General features: G+C 38.5%; 1 protein-coding gene across 5 annotated transcripts in view; it reads left to right on the plus strand.

Annotated features, from left to right (window-relative positions):
* The window catches only part of zmp:0000000846 (tenascin), a 54,473-nt gene that overhangs the window by 14,060 nt on the left and 26,262 nt on the right, over positions 1-14,151 (plus strand). For all 5 annotated transcript variants that reach the window (XM_037118260.1, XM_037118261.1, XM_037118262.1 and 2 more), the window contains exon 2: positions 9,685-9,873. The gene's annotated coding sequence lies outside the window, so the exon portion shown is untranslated. The remainder of the gene's footprint in view (positions 1-9,684; positions 9,874-14,151) is intronic.

Here is a 14,151-nt window from a genome sequence, read left to right on the forward strand (position 1 = left end):
TTTACATATATGTTATGTGCGCTATTGATACAGTTATGTTGATGGAATGAAAATAGCAGAACTTGGCCACTGTGCAAGGTTAGGATATGCAAAAGTTATCTTGTGGGTGCATTTGACGATAACCATATATATCAGTGTTGTGCCAAAGTTTGTTTTTGCCTCACCCAAGTGTCAGAAAACTGATATTGAAGGTTTATAGTTGATCTTCAAGAAGCAGTTGATCCACATTTTATATATTAAGTTCTTAAAGGTAGGAAGTCCTGTACTGGTTGATGCCTACTCCTGCTGGGTTGTGTGAGATATATTAAGTTCATTGTTTTATCATGTTATATTACAAGCCAGGCATGTGTTAGTGTAGCTTTAGATACACCGTGTTTCCAAGTTGGTTTTATCAGATATAAAAAAGAATCTTGCAGAGATAATCCGTTGCAGACTCTTCTATTCTTCCTGTCGACTGCAGAGAGAAATGGTGCGCTGTGTTGCCTAGATGTGACCTGACAGCTAGTTTGAAATATTCTGTATCTACATGGTGTATGTATTTTATACTGGGTGCACACTTTATGACCTCTATGCAGCAGATCCTGTGTTGACAGTTATTGATGGCCAGCCGGCTCATCTGCGCATCAGTCAGCAACAGATTGCTTTAGAGGAAATAATTTACTTCTGTCTATTCCCAGTTGAAGGTGGTGCAGTTGTTGTGTATTAGTGCTGCAATATTTCACTCCAGCAAGCCATATTTACTGCTACACCAAAGTATTAGGTGAAAAAAAATGCAGCTTGTCTGTCGACATTGTCTGTCTGCATTTATGCTAGAGGAAGTTGGGTGTCACCTTTTCTTCACTGGTGTATTTTAAATCTTGGAAATGAGCCTCAAGCTTTAACACTTAGCAGTTATAGATTCACCAGATATTGTATTAGACTAATTCTCATGTGGATGAAAAAATAGTTACCTCACAGTGAAAGACGTCACATGAGTGAGAATGATCGCTTCATGCTCCCACACATTTTTCCATAAGTCTTTGTCCAAGTTCAGACCGCAGAGTTCCTGCAGCTGTGTGCATGAAAGCGCTGAGTAGCTGCTAACTAAGGCCAGACTGAGTAGCCTCTGTGAAGATCAGCCATCTCCCACAGTGGGGAAATGTCAGCTGGATGGAATGAGGCAGGCCTGGAAACTGGGGAGGCCCTGCAGCTCAGCAGAGAGTACCAGCAGTGTTATAACTTAGCTGGGACTGCTTTCAGCTCTGTGCCATAACTTTTGAAGGGCAACTTGTGCACAAAATGACATGTTTGAAGCCGCAATATTAAGCTGCCAACATAGAATCAGCAGTGCGTTAATAAACTGAAGCATTTGTTACTGATTTCTGTCAATCAACATAAAGATATCCTCCCTGTAATTATAGTTTTCCTTGTTTATAGAACAGTGTACATCCTTTTATGGCCAGTCCAATACTGGATGTTTGAGGCTGATGCCGAAGATTGTATTTGGGAGTTGAAAATATCAGGAGAATCAAAATAATATCACCAATGTTTCGTTTCTAGTGCAACATCATTTTACGATCTGCAAGTTTATATCACATACATTATCCAACCCTGTCTTTTTAGTTTGTATAGTACTAATGATAATTCCATTTTAAGTCCTTTTCCATACACACTTGAATTGACAGCAGCACTCCCTCTTCATTGCCTGCTTTACAGCGTGTCTATAACTGTTGATGCATTTGTCTTGTGTCGATGACAGTCAATAGCAGCACCCCCTGCAACACTATTTATTTTTGTACTGTGCAACAGTTGTTGGTAGCAATGTGCTTATCATCATGGATTTTTTTAGGCTATTACAATGTTGCTTTGAATCTACATTTGCTTGCATGAAAAACAGAGAATGGAAGATTAAATGGATGTTGAAGAGGAAGCTACCATTTGTCCCTGAATGATGATGAAGCCCATGTGAGCTCTCCGCAATCCACTTGAAGAAGTTGGCCGTGCTTTGACTGCACTACAGACTTTGGCAAGGTTTGAGGGAAGCATGTTTTTGTACTACAGACAAGTTGTTGGTCAAAGGTCAGTCTTGATGATAGGTGCTGTGGATCTGATACTGGAGACCAGGATTTACATCCTGTGTGCCTTTAGCTAAGTCACTTTTGTCAAGGTCATGGGAAGTTATCTTTGTCAATATTAATCGATGTAGGTATACTAGATGGTGTTATCTCTTCATAATTCTACAAACTGTTGAAATGTAACAATTTGGCTGAGCTGCTCACAACTTAAACATACGTAGCCTAATGTAAGGTCAAGAAAAACATGTTTAATGCTCTAAGATCTTTGAATATTGCTTAAACAGAGAGTTGTTAAAAGTTACAAGCTGAATTGTACCATGGAAAATTTCAAACGTTGCAGCATTTCTGTTGGCATGAATGTCATAAACTCCTGAGGGAGGATTATGGTCTAATGCTGTGATCTAAACTCCAATAGAGACACTGGCTTATGTGTTCAATGTGATATCTGAGCTGACGCATTCACAGCTGCATTCTTGTAGATTTTCTGTCTTTCGGGACTTTACTGATGTATTTTGGGACAGTGTGTGGTGGTTGTTGTAAGCCTTGTAAGATTTGTTTAGGGGAAAATGCATGTTTCCACTGTCGTCTTAAGTGGGCAAGTGTCAGTGTTATTATAACAATAAATATTTGGTCTAATCTAGAATTATGATTGTTGGCAAAATACATTAGAAGAGCTATAAAGGTCCTTGTCATAGTTTGCTTTTAAAATGGTGGGTTTTTTTAAGTATTCATGGCAAATGCTGTCAGATGTAATGGGTTTAATTAACAATTCGATGGGGACAGATTGTATCTACTGCTCAATTTTCTCTCAGCATTTTAGGAAGCGCTTTGTGTGGTCAGCAATCCCTGAACATCTTCACCTTACAACACTGAGTTCACTGGACCGTGCAGCACTGACAAAAGACTCTCCTAATGCAGTCAAAGCATGTCTTTATATTCTTTGTCTGTTTTTAATTGACAGTGATAATTTTTCTCCCTGCTCAAAAAGACCATTAACTCAGCAAATAAACCCATCAAAAGGAGAGAATGAAGCACTGAGATAATTTATGAAAAGTGTAGGCTGAATTGGACCATGTCGACTACAACACAAGACATATTCTTCTTTGTAGTTTAAAAGTTTCGGTAATGTTTTAAATCTGTTCAAACAATTAGTAGTGGCTTGTATTCTTTTTTTTTTCTTATGTGGAATTACTATTAAGACTTGGCTGGTCGGTCCGAAGTAACTGATTGATTACCATTAAGTCATGTACAAAGGTCACCAAGATGTTGACATCTCACATTTTGAGTTAGTCTGAAAAACTATTGTTGGATTGCCATGAAATTGCCAAAGCGTTTATCTACTTTGAGGTAGATGTATTCATGTTGAGCTAGTCCCTTTTGAAAATACAGGAAAATGCTGGATTTGCAACATAAATATATATCATGTGCCAGCTTTATGAAAGATGAAAGCAGTCCTGTAATTCCTCTCATCACCATGACATAAACTGTACCAATGAATGATACATCACTGATCTTATTAAGGATATCTGGCCTGTGCTTGATTGAGCTCTCAGTCAATCTAGCCAAACACATCAGTTAACAAAGGGTCACATTCAGTACAGATCATTCGCTAGTGTCACCATAATCCGTAAACTAATGCCTGGGAGTGCAGATCCTCTAATCTGTAAAGAACACAAGCTCATTAGAGTTACCACATTGAGACAACAAAGGGAAGGGATCTCCATGCAGAAATTGCCGTATGGTTTTGCTTGAAGCCGCCCATAATAGTGACTGTAATCAGAAGCTCTCAGCAGATGTGCTGGCAAGCCTCTGGAGCGACCTGAGAGGATTTGTTATGCCTTCAGAGCCATATTAGTTCATGTTTGTGTGAGCGGTGACATCTCTGTTCTGCTCAGTGTCTGCACATGGCCTGAAGCTGACTCAGAGTTAGACTGATGAGGATGTAACACCACATATGAGAATCCTTGGCTCTCAATCTTTCTGTTTTTTTGTGTCTCTGCCACAGTTGTTTGATTGTTACTCAGCTACAAGTTTGATGTTAAACAGTGTTTCAAGGTTTCTTGACTCTACCACAGCTCAATTATCACTGCCACCGCTGTTATTTGAGGCTATTTAATTTAATCTGCAGATAAATCAAATGTCTTGCCTGTGTCAAGGATTTGCTAGAGTTATAGTGGGTCATTTAAACTAATGAGGTTATCTGAGAGGTAGCTTTTCTGTGTTGCTATGTTTAAAACTTGTGGACAGTTTGTTTATAATAAATCTCGTGATCTCCGCTGGAAAATCCTCACATCTAAAAGTCAACAGAAACGGATGCGATATAATATGATCTTATTCTGTGACCTTATTTATTTTCTTTCAATCGGGTTATGTAGGGACACGTCTTGAAATAAGCGACCTTTAAGGAGTTTTCACCCCAGAATCACAAAATAGCCCAAAATTAGCTGACACCGAAAAGGTTAGTTTATTGACAGAAATCAGAAAGCCTCAGTGCAGTGGAAACAAATGATGATGTAACTTTAACAACTGGCACTCATCTGATTACATTATCTCGTCGCACCCTCCTCTTCTGCAGTCGGTCAGTGGCTCCAGTGTACAAAATTATCGCAAAACAAATTCTTAATATTCACGTTACCGATGAATGGAAACATGCATTAATTGTGATTTTTTTTTATTTTTATCGCAGAGTTTCTTGAATTCTGTTGTGATTCATGCAACAATTTAGCTGTGGGTAGATGGATAAGTTCATAAGTTGGATAAAAATTAAAATGACCTGTGTATAGTTTCAGTTGATTTTAGTACAGAGAAACCTCCATCAGGAAGACTAACTAACACTCCAGGCAAGAAAAGGTGATTCAGAGGCACAAGCCTGGAGATGAGAAGTGAATTTTTTTAAGTCACTGAAGTGGTTTAACAGGGATTACAGTTGAATATATATTATTAGGAACCGTAAAACAGTGACCTGTGAAAACTTTTATTGATTATATTTGAGAGAAACTGAAGAGAGAAAAAAAACGTACCATTTCCTCAACAAAACAATTCTAATTTAATAAACTTAGTATTGTCAATCTTTACAGCTGCCTCTACAGCACAAAACATTTGCACTACAACTTTGTTTCAAGTCAGACTGTTTTCTGTACTTACCTTTTTTAGTTTTCTACTCTTTAACTAGAAAAGATCAAATGGCACACACCTCCCATTTTAAAACCTCCCGCAGAAACACTCAGTAATTTTATAGCTACGTAATTAAGGAAATTATGTAAATATTTCAATATGATGCCTGTCAGCATGGAAAAAACTAAATTACTTATACGACTCTTTCATTAGCCAACTTGGCTTTGGTAGCCAACAATCAAAGCCTAGACTTTTGTTGCCATTGCAACTAAATTTCAGTTCAATCATATGCCAGTTTAATTTTTCCTAAGTTCTTGTCCCAAGTATTTTGTAGATATGAATTTATAAAATTGTTTGGCAACTTGGCACATCATTTTTCCGGTTTTGTGCATGTCAGTTATTGAAAGAAAAAAGCAGCTGTCATTTTTTTGCTATCTTTATATAAAAACAATCCTGCACCTACATTTACAGACCCCGTGGTTCATTTTAGGTGAACTGTTGAGCCCAAACCACCCATAACCTGGTGAGCTCCATGATTACAACCCGATGCAAAGGTCAGACTGGAGACACTTTACTTTTCTTTATGCCAGGTTCTGCCAGTTGAGATTATAGAGGACTGGACCAAGGAGTGTGACAGCCCAACTGTATGGATTGGGTGTATCAACCATAATTCCTAGGAAAGAATGCCATTGTATAAACTACCAATAGATGTTTAGTCTTGGGCAAGTTGTAAAGTGCACTGGAGACTAAAATTCATTTCAGTGTGCAAAGAGAGAATAGCTTAATAGGTTTTTTCTAAATGTATTGTGATTTCATGTAGTCTTTTGAGAAAGAAACATGTTAGCAGATTTAATTGGAAAACAGTTGAAATTGCGAATCGTAAAAGATAGCATCTTTAGGTTGCTTCCTTAGTCCAAATTCAATCCAAAACCCAAAGCTAATTTATTGCCACAAAAGATGAAGAAAGTGGGTATTGAATTCTATACAATTTCAGTTCTTCTCATTGAAAGGTGTTCTTAAATCTTAACTTTGAACTTCTGTGTTGAAGCTAAAACCATGTTCTCACTGTAGTCTACATTATTTCACTAGGCTCATACTGTTCTGTATCTGGTTTGGACCACATGTTGAATGAAAACTCAGAATATGGAGTTTAACCTTTTTTCTTTAAGGTGATGAAGATCTGTAACACTTAGTTTAACCTCCAACACCAGAACACCTGTTTTGTTTTAAAGGAGGATGGTTTTGGTCTGATCCAAGTCTCCTCACAGAGCCGTCTGCTTTGCACATCTGCTCATACATTTTTTTGACAGCATTTAAAAAAATATTATTCTTTTTACCACTATCATCTGACCTTCTTTTTATTGCAGATATCAGAGTTCACTGGGCAGTGCTCAAAGTTTTCAATCAATGATAGATTTATACAATTTTATCCATGCTAATGGTTTGGCTCCAGGAATTACAATGGTGGTTTCCTGCTTTGGTCCGGACTGAAACACCTCGACTGTTTGATGGGTTGAAATTTTTTTTATAGTTATTTATATGAATCATGTGGCTGATCAGTGCATGTTCCCCAGAGAATAAATCCTACAATGGTGATCTCCAGACATTTCCTGCAGTTCTCCCAGCAGGTGTTTTTTGTGTCTTAGCAAAATATCAACATTTTGGATGTATATCCATGGATTATTATTATTTTATTTTTTTTATTTTTTATTTTTTCAGATATTTATGGTCCTCAGATGAAGAATCCCCTGACTTTTACTGTTGTGCCAACACATGGTTGGCATCTGTGGGGTTGAGAAAATATTCTCAGTAACTACTGTATGGATTGAAGAGCAATAACATTTCTGACTCATTAACTTCTCCAGCACCATCATGAGGTCAAAATTTGTATCTGTACAATACATTATTGTTTGGTTTATGACCAAATACCTGCAGTGGTAAAAGCTAGCTGTACTGTACTTGTTTTTAGTGCCTCTCAGATCTACTAGCATGGCTGTAGACACTCAGTCTCGTTAAGTAGCAGACATGGTTGCCTAAGTGTTTTTGTTCTAACGGTGGCAGACATCCTTCAGATTGTCTTATTGTAATCATAACTGCCTATTGTGTTTATAGCTGTCACAATAGCTTGCAAATGTTCTATGGTCAGCGCCTGAGCCACACAATCTGTGTTGCAGTGTGTCGTACATGTGAAACACATGTGGACTCTTAAATTAAAAGGGGCCACAGTGTGACCTATTTACTTGGTTCCACATTTTCTCATTTTCTTCAGGGCTCTTCACCAGACCAGATCCCTGGGGTCTTCTGAAGCTTAAGAGAATATTTGATTTACAGAACGGTGACAGATTTTATGTGTTTTTCCCTGGCTTGTGAGTGGACCCTCTTCAACACATACTTGAACTCCGTCTCAGACATGCATATATTTAGTTTTGCATTATAGGATCCTGAAGAACAGACACTTGTTGTCTTTGTGTCTTGAGGGTTCATTTACCTGACTCAAACAACCTGCAATGAAAAGTGACAAATCTACTTAGCTCAGTTGTCCTGTTAGATTAGTTAGGATTTATTGTTTTAGTCCACTGACTCTTAAATGCTCCTCCTTATGGCCAGTTTATGAAAACAAGGCCACAACTAACTTTTCTGATCGAAATGTATTACATCTTTTATTTACCTTAATGCAGATGAAGTCTTTACACATATCTGTTTGTAATTCATTTGTATAGTTTGGGGGAGTGGGGGGAATGGCAAAACAAATGAGTGGCTGTATATCAAACAATTGTTGATTTTTCATTCAGTAAAATTACCAGACATTTATAGGATTTTCTGTTTTGTTTGTCTTAAATGACAGTAAACTGAATATCTTTTGAATTTGGACTGTTGGTTTCTGACAACAAGCAATTCACAGGAGTTTAATTTGCTTAAATCGCTTGGGGTTATTACTGTTTTATTTTTAAATGAACAAATGAGAAATCAAAATAGAACAAGATAACTGTCTTGAATGAAATTCCTTGGTTGCAGCCGTTACTTTCAGTATAGTTTGCAAAACACAGTTGGGATGGCAACAGAAACAGCAGTTGCCCTCCATTGTTTCCCGTGGCTGTTCAGTACACCGCATTGAAGGAAAAACCTCCAGTAGTCTTGTAGTTGTGGTATGAAACCTTTGTGTAAATTTCCACAAGCTTAGTTTTTAGTTTATTTGTCGGTATGCAATGTTTTGTGGGATCCTTGAAACCTCACAAACAAATGAAAGTCAGATTGTTCTCCCTTGAAACTACACAGCAAAAAACTGACACTACTAGTTTCTGACATTTTTTTTTAGACCAAATGATTCATTGATTGGTCATCAACACATAATCAATAATGACGATAAGCATTAGTTCCCTAATCTGTATTATCTTCTGAATCTAAAGGTGTTTTACAATTAGTCTGAACTACAAACAACAAACCAGCATGTCTTGAGTACTTAAGCAATCATATAGACTCACTTTAAAGGTTTAAACTGATACCGGTCTTATCCTCATCTAATCTTATATTAAGATTAAACTGTGTACGTATGGTGAAGTGTTGCCTGCTTCCACAGATGAACTCTGAGTAGTCTTGCAGTTTTACATTCAGGACAGATGGTAACTGATATCACATATTTTCTCGTAGCTTGCTTTCATTTTAATCCAAGATGGCTGGACGCAATAGTTGAGAATGTGTCTGTTTCCTGCTCAGTCCATCTGTTAAATGTATGACATTTGACCATGTCTGTGCAAGATATAACTGTGTCCGTGCAAGGATACATTTCCTCCAGGAATTGGAGATTGGCCTTAAAATTGGGCATCCATCCACACTGGACAATTACTGGAACTATTCAATCAGTAAAAGTCATATTTATTCAGTTAAGAGTGTGTACATGTATAATAAAGTGTGGTTTCAGCTGCAGTAGATATCAATCACTGTCACTGTGCTGCACAAAGATTCATGCTGTGAGCTTTTACGAGCTAAGGGATTAGTGTTAAGTGTGGAAATAAAGAGTCATGGTGATGGGTGATTGAAGGTGGTTTTCCCTGATTCAATATTTGAGTAAATTGAACAAAGAATCTGCTTCACTTCTTCAGCATTAATCATACAGGATACAATTTTAAGTCATTACTGCAAAGTTAATATGGTTAAAGGGAAATTGCCTGTCCTCTGTCTACAGTCTGACTTCACTTTCCTCTCATTCCCAGCTTTCCCCTCTAATTTTCCTGCACAACCACAAGCGCTGCTCGCTTTGTCATGACTCCCAGTAACACTGGCATCTCATTTGAAGGCAGCAGCAGCCCAGCTCTGCATCCATTAGTTACAGTAGAGGGAGGGAAGAAAGACTGAGGAGGGAGGGAGAATGACGGCTATTTAAGGGTTGGAGTTTAAGCAATGGGGGTCTGACCCAAACACTTTAAAAGACATTTACTCCCACTCTCTCTCTCTCTCTCTCTCTCTCTCTCTCTCTCCCCCTCGCTGGTTTCGACTCACTCTCTCTCTGTCACTAAAGGAGCTGAACCTCAGCCCGAGCTGTGAGGAAAGATAAGGAGCTGGCTGAGGGAGGGCTGACAGAGCTGCCACCTTGGTGGAGAGGCTGCAAGACAGAGCAGTGACACAACAGAGCAAAGCATAATTTTCTTGGCTTCAATAAATGCATGAAGACCCGGAGGAGCACCTCATCTTACCTGCACGAGTACAAGTAAGAATATCTTTTTATGTATTTCCCTGATAGTTAATTATCTTGACTTTTATTTGTTTATTCATGCTCTTTTATTTGAATTTCCTTTAAATGAAGTGAGTCTTAAAAATAGAGGCACATATAGTGGTAGTTGCACAAATTTATTTTAGCAGTACCTTTCAGTCTAGCGCAGGTTGCCACAGTGCCAGAAGGCATCGATTACAGTTTATTAGAAGTACATTCTTTGTGTGTACTGCAACTTCTTCCTCAGTCAGACACACATAGCAGCCAATGCAAGATCAGAGGTGATGTCTGACTGCTGTGGGAGAGAACATGTGGAAGTGTTATCCACCACTTTGATCGTCACTGTAGAAGGGCCTGCAGCCAATACACTTCATGCCAAAAAGATTCAGTCAAAATTTTCTCAGGTTGTATATCAATACTCCCAAAAATAAACCTGTCCATTTGTGTGTGTGTGTGTGTGTGTTTGTGCATGAGGGCTAAAATGTGTTTTTGTGTCTGGTGAGTTTATGCAGCCTGATGATTCATTGCATTACCTTGGGCAATGCAATTCAGTTTTCATTGTGTGTCATTTTTCCATCATGGAGATTAAATTAAGGGAAAAGTGGGTGGCAGGATTTGCCAGTGTGAGCATAGAGAAAAAATACTTCATCCATTCAGTCCATTAGCTCTGCCTAATTGAAATCCAACTCTGGCTCACTGTGGTTTTCAACTTCAGCTCAGATATAAATATTACAGCTGAAGGTCATAATCATTCAGCTCCTCTGATGTTCTGTCAAGATTATTTAAGCTTTTTTGTGTCATCCGCCAATTCTCAAACTCTTATCTAAACCCATGTCGTGTCCCATCTGCAGATATTCAAGCCAGGATGTTTTATAGCCTCTCTGCTATGTGTTGGTTGTCCTGGGATATGTCTGTGCAGCAGAGTGAGAAAAAGGTGTCTAGGTGAACAGTTAGAGGGACAGCTGGTTCAGTAGCTGGAGCTCCCCCAGGGCTTGTCCTACACTGTTTCCCTCTGCATGACCTCTGCACAAAAAGCCAGGGGTAGATCATAATTCAAAATCACACGCCTCCGGGTTTTATGCAGAGTATGTCAGATTTTTTCCAGGTCCTAATTTCGAGGGGTTAGCGCGGCGACACAGAGTGTCAGTGAGCGCACTGTGTTGGGCTTATTCATCAAATAATAAAATAATCTCTCTCTCTTCTACATCAAAGAAACCAATTTAAGTCATGTTGGACATAATTTTAAAGTACAGAATACTCAAATTAATAATAAAGTTAAACCTTATATAACTGCATGCTCTGGCTGTGTCAGTGTAAGGCCTTTGACACTGTAAATCTGCCAGAGTGCTGAGAATCAGGTGTGCTGGTTGTGAGGGGGGAGTGGACAGATGGTTGTTGTGTAAGTGGGGGAATATCTTCTGATGTCTTGCACAGCATAAATGCACATGTGAGATTAGAGAACAAAAAGTTCTATGCTTTATATACTTCAGTTTATCTATCCAACAGTTTGGTTTCCTTTTCAGCCTGAGAGCTTCACAGAGCCGCTGACAGTAGACCAGAGCTTCAACAACTGGTTTTCTTAATTAATTAATTTGCCAGTATTTTCTTTAGACCTCTAATAGCGCTATAGAGGTGTTTTTCTATGAGGGGGGCCTCACTGTGTTTAGCTCGTCCTACAGTGGTGGTAAATTGCTCCATCGATCGACATCGACAGGTGGCAAGAAAATGACTATAAACTTGTAAACATGGGTCTAAACAAAAGTAGATTTAAGTGTAAACAATCTATTCTCTAATCTAATCTACTTTGTAAATATTTAATTAGGAAGAAAATGCACTAGACATTTGTGTTAGCCCTCAAGGATACACACAGTGCTATCTGGCGGGTAACACTGAAAACAAACACATTTGTTTGTTTTAAAGGAAAACTCCACTCAGCACCTTTTTAACAACTGTTTTGGAAAATCATGATTACCTTATGGCCGAAGTGACTTCTGATTGTCCAACCAATAGCCCAAAACATAAAGATATTCAGTTTATTAACATATATGGCAAAGAAAAAGGAGCAAATCATCACAGAGAAGCTGGAACTACCAAATGTTTGGGATTTTTGCTGAAACAACAGAAACAAACCATCAAGAAAAAGTCTCTTGTTACAAACTGTTAAGCTTTTTCTCCTGATTGAGAAAGCACATAAATGCAAATTGAAACTGAAATTTGCATCCTTCTCAGGCACCACTGGGGACACATGAAGCTCAGGTTTATTATTCTTAAAGGACTACTTCAGGATATCTGTGCAGCAGTGGGGAAAGTGTACTCTCTTCATGAGCCGTTACAGTTTCTGTTATTGTTGTATCAGCCACAGTAATCTGTCCAATTAACTGTCTCAGGAGGATTTCAAGCTGTTCAAGATGTTGTGAAAGTATGACTTTGCCATTTAGGGTGAATAATATACTGAAATATCACAGTTGAGCAAGTAAACAGACAACGTGGATTAATATTCACTGCTGACCAGAGTCGTGACACACTGTTGTCAGCCACAAATGTTTTCCATAAGAAATGAGGCCAGACATGCTGCACTCGTGCTCTCATGTATGTGACTGGTTTAAATCAGTGTGTGAGATGAAGCGTTCAGGAGCAGTCCTTCAGATGAGCTGATCAAAGACAACAAAATAAATATTCAATGAATAAAGCATGCAGTGGCACTTTCAGTTTTACTGAAGGTTGCAGTAACTGAGCCACTATGTGGACAAGTACTTCAGTGCCTTGTTTTTTTTTTTCTTTGACTAGGCAAAACAGATGTCGTCAGTCCAGGGCCAACATTCCCAGTTTGTCTTTTCCACGCGGGAAAGTTCCCTTCTCGCTGCCAGCATGGGGGAAGAATACTAAAGCTACAGTGATTCTGGATTATAGCTTAGTGAACAGGTTATATTTATTTCAATTTTCTCTCCAAATTGTCTTCCCATGTCCCCGAGTCATTTCCCCTAACGAAATGTCCTCGTTCAACCCCTGGTGCTTTGACTGATGGATACTTGGAATTTTACTGCAAGCACTATTAGACTCATATAGTTTAATGAGTTTGTCTGTTGATATAAAGAAATGGCTACAATATCAAATCACCTTTGTATAAATTATCGGGGTATTTTGAAATCTTGAATAACTACAAAAACATCCTCAGCTGAAACATGTGCCGCAAGAGCTGTGTTAAGCATTCATTCTTTGCTTCAGAGCAAATTATTAGTCTTCGTGTCCTGTAAAGTTCTCAGAAAGGAGATCAGAAACATATTGACAAGACCTAGTTTTCAGATTTACAACACTAGCCATAACTTACCTTCATCCTGCTACTTACCAGATGTGTGAGAACTCGTGAAACTCAAGCTCAGTGTTATATCTCTGTCTTTAAGAGATTAGATGAAGGGGTGCAAAAAGTGCTTGAGAAAGAGGGGTCGAAGGTTAGGGACAATAAAAAGGGGAGGAAAGAAGATTGATGTCGTGGGTCTTCCTTCATACTTCTGCCTCAGCCCAAACAGCCTAACAGAAAAATATTTGTCATAGCCGTCAGTTTTGTTTTGGAGAAAACATCATGCTGCCTGTCATCCAAATATAAGCAAGAAAACAAAAAGTATAGAAAGTGAAGGACAACTTTCACTCATCATGCTGTTCTCCCCTGATCTACAACAACACCACAACATCTCCTGTCAGCTTGTAGGACACTCGCTGCATCCAAAGACTGTTGACCAATAGCTGACAACTTGTCACATCAAAGTTTGTTTATTCCTGCTACTTAATTTGTTTTATTGGTTTTCCACAAATATAAATCTCAGGCATTCCTAACAGGAAAATTCATCACAACCTGCGAGTGCTTCATATTTTGGAACAAAGGTGAATACACACAGGCTCAACCTGCCTGTTAATCCTGAACCTTTCTGTTGATAATCTTAAAAAGTCAACTGAGGTTCTGATATTCTTAAAGATATTAAGAGTCTTGTATTTTCACATCCAGTGGGATGGATGGAAGAAGATTCCCATGTTAATTAGAGCCCAACCAATAATATTTTTCCAGCCAATGCGTCTGTATTTGTTTAGTTTTCAGGCTCTCTGTATGTAGTCCCAGGTTTTTTTGTAACTAGGGATGTATTGAGCTTTGAAACTTTAAAAATTACGATAGCTTTGATATATCAGGAATGTGGTATTAATCCTGTGGTGTGGGGTCAAATGTAGAATTGGGTTCAAGGGCTGGGTCTAATATTGAGATTGCAGTGGGTATATTTTTTTGCA

This window comes from Acanthopagrus latus, chromosome 12 (genome assembly GCF_904848185.1).
Source record: "Acanthopagrus latus isolate v.2019 chromosome 12, fAcaLat1.1, whole genome shotgun sequence".
Taxonomy (NCBI): Eukaryota; Metazoa; Chordata; class Actinopteri; order Spariformes; family Sparidae; genus Acanthopagrus; species Acanthopagrus latus.